The sequence below is a fragment of the Cyprinus carpio genome, chromosome A9 (genome assembly GCF_018340385.1).
Source record: "Cyprinus carpio isolate SPL01 chromosome A9, ASM1834038v1, whole genome shotgun sequence".
In the NCBI taxonomy this organism is placed as follows: domain Eukaryota; kingdom Metazoa; phylum Chordata; class Actinopteri; order Cypriniformes; family Cyprinidae; genus Cyprinus; species Cyprinus carpio.
Genome location: NC_056580.1, coordinates 6721557 through 6727556, shown reverse-complemented (window position 1 = coordinate 6727556; position 6000 = coordinate 6721557). Strand labels below are relative to the sequence as shown.

Sequence of the window (6000 nt, the reverse complement as noted above, 5' to 3'; positions counted from 1 at the left end):
TTGTATTTTAATGATGGGGAAATTAAATTGTCTGATTTTGGCAGATCCGTGTGAGGAGAGCATCAGTGAAAGGAAGAGATCAGCACATAAATGCTGATGTACACATGTACCTGCCATGGATCTGACACCTTCTCAACTGGGAATTTAACAGGTTGCTAAGCAACAAGCACAAGCCTCCTTGGAAGGCTTTAATGATAATTGGTCCGACTGGTCAGTCCTTTTCTATTTATTTATTTTATTTACATTTCTTATTTTTGATGACAAAGTCACAAGTAGGAACACCAACAGAGCAAAAAACATGTTGGAGCTTCATAAATGAAACATGAGCAAACCTTCCTCACTGTCCAATCTACCTCAAACTATTTATGTAGACACACTCGCTCAGTTTTCTCTCAAGCATTAAAGAGCAGCAGCGGCACCTGAGGACTACAGAGTGTGTTTTCCAATGCAATGAAGATCTCAGGTGTTCAGAGGGTGAAAGCTTGAGGATCAGACCTCGCTGCCTTTGTAATTTCACTCCTGAAGCATCAAGCCTCGTGCTAAATGAAAACTCATTGTTGCAGTGTCACTCGATTTTTCCACATTATGATTGTACAGATGGGAACTATATCTAGGATTTATTCAAATGCGCTCAGATTGGGAATAAAAGAAATGCTGGAAGCAAATGTTTTTCATGACATTGGGTTTCATGAAACCATTCTTGAACATCTTCCTTCATCTCTGCAAGTAAAATGCTCTGACAGTGTTCACTTTTGCCGCTACCGAAGCTACAGCACCACAGGAAAAGAAACTGTGTCAGCCCAGTTGTGAGCTTGTGCCTGAATTGAATGTGACGAGACAGAAAGAATGGGTGCACTGAAATAATAAAAGACAATAAACAGACAACACATCTGAGATTGCACTGTCCCTGCTGCCTGCACACAACAACAAACGCAGAGAGAGACCATTGCTCCATTTTGTGAATAAATTGCATTGAGGATTTTTTTTTTTTTTTTAATAAACTGACTCACAAAGACTTAATGTTACCAAAAAGTAATATTGTTTTTATTTAGGTTATATGTTAAGTATAGTATTTGTGTATAAACTGCTGCTGTACTGTGTTCCACTTATACTACCATTCAAACGTTTGTGGTTTGAGGTCTGTAAGATTTTTAAAAAGTCTCTTATGATCGCCAAGGCTGCATTTATTTGATTAAAAATGGAGTGAAAACAGTAATATTGTGAAATATTATTACAATTTTAAATAACTGTTGCCGAATTGAATATATTTTAAAATGTAATTTATTCCTGTGATGCAAAGCTGAATTTCCAGCATCATTACTCCAGTCTTCAGAGTCACATGATCCTTCAGAAATCATTCTAATATGCTGATTTGCTGCTCAAGAAACATTTATTCTTATTATTAATGCTAACAGTTGTACTGCTTAATATTTTGTGATTTTCAAGGAAATAGCGAAAAAAATAATTCCATGCAAATAACAGCAATTCTCCATTTATTGGTGTGAGGTATCACACAATATAAAGACCCAAAGTGCTTAGATAAAGATTTTTTCTCATTGGCCAGTGGTGTTTCCTCATGAATGTCTCATCAACCATTGAATATCAGCCACAAATAGAGCTTACAAAAATATGTGTAACATTATCCCACTCCCTCTCAAGGCAGCTTACAGTCACCATTTGAAATGTGTACCCAGCAGTGTGTACCCAGAAATCCTCTCTCTCTCTCTCTCTCTCTCTCTCTCTCTCTCTCTCTCCACTGCAAACACACATTCACACACAATCCTAAGCGTTAGGCACACTTTTCTCTCCAGTGTGAGCCGAATGCACAACGTCAAGGTAGAGATTGTTTTCTACTCATTCAGTGCGTAATATATGCTGTATGGTGATACCCCTAAGAAAGGATGGTTTAAATATTAATGACTTTTGCAGGAGGTGGTTATTTCATTGGAAACACTTGGGTGCACAGGCTAGAACATATAATCCTCTTTATTGGATGGCGTCTCGTCGTATTCTCACGGGACGTCCACCTCCATAATGCTGCTGCGTGCTCGGGATGGTGATGGGAGTTGTCTGAGGAATTTCTTTGTTTTCGGTACATCCATACTGTTTTTATCTCGTCTATAGGTTTATTACAACTAGTTTTAAGAGTCATTCTAAAGAATGACATGGGAATTTGTCATGAAATCCCTCTGAATGGATGTATTTGATTTCACATTAGCAATATGTGTTAAACAGAAAGTCTTAAAGATAAAAAAACGTATTTCCACTTGGAAAAGCCAGCAGGATTGACCTCTGTAGTAATATTTTTTAAATGCAGTGGTGATCTGATATTTAAATGTACACAGGTCAGAAACATGTAATAAGGTTCATCTGTGGGACACGAATAAGAATGGTGCTTCAAAAAGGAACTTTTAAGCATGAGGAGATAACAAAGAAGCAACAAAGCACGCTTCAAAGCTGTGTTTGTGAGATGTAAATGCACTTTGATGAATTCTGCTCTACTTATACTGGGTTAAGCACTCTGGAGATACAAAAATCAATAGCACCTCCAGAGTCTGTGAAAGAAATTAGGCCAGATTTCCTGGATTGGAGACATACATAGAATGTAGTTGTGCTAATTTTTTAGTTTGCTGTTTACGGTAAACAATTCATAGTTTGTATTCTCTCTTTAGATATGCTGCATTTACTTTGACAAGCACGCAAAACCACTCCATTTGTTTTTGTTTTGAAGTTAATGTTACATTGAAAAGCTGGAGCACTCGGATAATGCAGTAAACCTTACCTTTAGATGGTTATACACCTCTGGAACAAATGCTGTACTTAACAGGCTTCCAGATCTCTGAAGTCACTCAAGTAAGGACAGGTGAAAGTGATGGCAATTTACTCAAAACATACCGTGACAAAAAAACCTCCATTGATCAGACCAGGTGACCTGAATTCATGTGACTTCTCTATATTGATCAGCAAACTCTGAAACTGAAGCTTCTGAAAGCTGTTTGAATCTGGGTTGCATCTACTTACAGCTGATCTATGATCTCTCTGAAAGCACTGAAAGGAATCCAAGTATGATTGTGTGAGCTGAAATGATTACAGGAAGACATGTCCATATACATAATCAGAAATTGTATAAGCTGTCTATCTTGGCATAGATATGGGGTTGGTTGGGTAGACAGATTGATTAGTTATAGCCTGGAAGCAGCCAATTTCCATGCTAAATATCATCTGCAATTGGCTGATGTTCCTTCCATTTGGCCGTTATCTGAGAAGATCTGTGATACCAAATATTCAAGCCAACATTTTGCTGTGTGCCTTGGAACAAAAACATGCCCATCTGGCTTTTTTTTTTTTTTTTTAATCTGATCAGGCTAATGCTATTTTCAGTGTTTGTAAAACATTTTTTTGTGGGTAAAGCAACACAAAGGTTTTCAATACAGCTAATGTGAGTATGAAAAATAGTATTGCCTTGTTGGCAAATGTTGTTAACCAGACTAAAGGTTAGTGAGCCGTAGGTTCCTGTTAGCTGAAGGTGATTGATCATGACAAAAGCTTAGATGCACTCCATCCAGCAGCCTGCGAGAGAGGAAGTCAGCCCTGCCGCAAGAGGTGCTCATTAGAGAAGGCGTCTCTGTTCATGGACATCATGATGAATGGCTGTCGGCTGTTTATCTGTGAACACTTCCTCTGCCCCGAGCCTGCCATCACAAGGCTTGCTATTTCACAAGTCTATTCACTTCACATACTGAACTCGGTCAATCATCTTGTCTGGACTGAAAATGTCCAGATCATTCCCCGTCACACTGCAAAAAGTGTTTTAGTGGCTCATAATCAAGATTTTTGTAAATAAAAACATCCTTAAAACTAATACATTTAGCTTTATGCAGTATTATGCACTCTCATTATTATTGTTTTGAATGCTTTGTATGGGTTGGTACCTTTTCAAAAGGTATACTTTTGGGTTCTAATATGTACACTTTAAGTACTAATATGTACCTTTAAGGTACCAAAATGGACCCTTAAGGTACAAATATGTACCTTTTGAAAAGGTACCGCCCCAGTGACAGCTTATATACCTTTATTTCTGAGAGTGTGTAGAAAAATAAGACCTGTTTTTTTTTCTCCTCATTTTAATCATAAGCCTCACTGCATGTTGTTGGATTTATCCATAAAACATAATTTGCTATTTAGCATTGTTTATGTCTATGCCTTTCACTCTCATTCATTTGTGTTAATGAATTTCCATGCAGTCACGACTAAAGAATGCACCTCTCACCCAAAAAGTCCTCCAGCTAATGAGCCGTTCCCTTCAGAGTCACAGAGCACCCACTGCTCTCCACCATATGTACAGCCACGCTACACAGTTTTCGCTCATCTAGCCGTGGGTTATATGACCACGACCGCTCTACCATATGTGCATTTTTGGCAACCATATCCCCACACTCAGTCAACACTTGTTTCTGCTTTAACAGCAGTATTTTACGATTTTCTTTCCATGACATGCAGAAGTCGTCTGTCCTGCATTTTGCCACTCATCACATTCGATCTTCACTATACTGCACTTTAAAATTCAGCCAAGACGTGCTACTTTCCACTCCTTCGCAGGAGTGCTGGAAGCAGGTGAAGCGCTTTTGGCTCACATCAACTGATCTGCTGATATTAAAATATGTACTTGGGTTGTCTCATATTTAAAGTGCATTACTATAATTCATTTTTAAATTATTGTATGCTGTGCTTATCTTGTTTCTAACATACAGTACTGAAGCACATGTCACTTTTGAGTTAACATCCCTTACAATAAAAAAAGTGTGCTTAAATGTCATAGTCCACTACAAATCTTAATAGTAAATCCTTTAAAATGGAATTGCAAATAATATAATATGAATGAAATAAAAGTGCACTTAAATAGAGTAGACTTTTATGATACTTAAATATGTTTAAAAGTGCACTTTATAATACTGTCAAGTTTTACTTATTATTGTTTTCATCTTTTGCTAATGATTTGTACTTTGAAGTAGTTCACTTATTTTGATGTGTTAACTACTAAAGCACATGTAAAGTCATGATTTAAACTGTAGTGTGTTATTTGATAGTACATGTAAAGTTAATATATTTTAAATGTGCTGAATTGCAACCTCATCATTACAAATGTGTGATGACAAATATATTTAAATATATAACATACAAGTTACATCAGAAATGACATTAATGTATATTTTAGTTTACCAAAAATGCTTGTCAGTACATTTGGAGGTACACTTCAACCATATTTTAAAGACAGTAAAAGTAATAATGAAATTACATTACATAAAGATGTAACTAACAAATGCTTAAGAGGGTCAAAAAAGCACTCTAAAGTTCAAGTTATTTAATAGAAATTCAAAGTATAAAATTTTTTCATGCAGTTGGAATTAAGTGTCTGCAAACATTACCTGCAGTTCCCACGTATATTATTTCCATAATAAGTACTTGTAAAGTTAAAGTGTACATCTTTTCCACAAGGGATATTCTGACTGAAATAAGAATGAAGTAATCATAAGTTGATGTTTAAATTTTTTACATTGTATTGACATATGGGACATGAACAAATTCTCAACTTTAGGTCTGATCTCCACAGGGGCTAATTCAAAAGGTTTAATCTGGATCAGAATGATCTTGATTTGGAAATCCCATATCCAGGATCCAGGTAGTCCATTTTACTTTTGGTTTTTAACTTTAGGTCTGATCTCCACAGGGGCTAATTCCAGATACACACTTTTCAAAGCAAAATTACACTTTTCAACATGGTAATGAAAAATAAATATGAGATGAAAAAAAAAAAAAAAAAAAGTAGTTTAAAAATGTGGTTTAAAAAACACTTTAAATTAAATATAATATTTTTGTGTGATATTGACAGCTGTTTGGGGATTAATGTGTGTGTACTACATGTTACAAATGTTGTATTTTTGGACAAGATTTAAAGTTTTATTACACTTTTGTTCCTGAAATCTTCTAATAGACAGATTA

General features: G+C 36.0%; 1 protein-coding gene across 3 annotated transcripts in view; it reads left to right on the top strand.

Annotated features, from left to right (window-relative positions):
* Positions 1-6000, top strand: part of LOC109055252 (ecto-NOX disulfide-thiol exchanger 1) — an 85251-nt gene that overhangs the window by 9915 nt on the left and 69336 nt on the right. Inside the window, exon 1 of one of the 3 annotated variants that reach the window (XM_042763300.1) lies at positions 1783-1836. The exons of the other annotated variants lie outside the window; for them this stretch is intronic. The gene's annotated coding sequence lies outside the window, so the exon portion shown is untranslated. Of the gene's footprint in view, positions 1-1782; positions 1837-6000 lie in introns of those variants that run through there. 3 annotated transcript variants of the gene reach the window in all.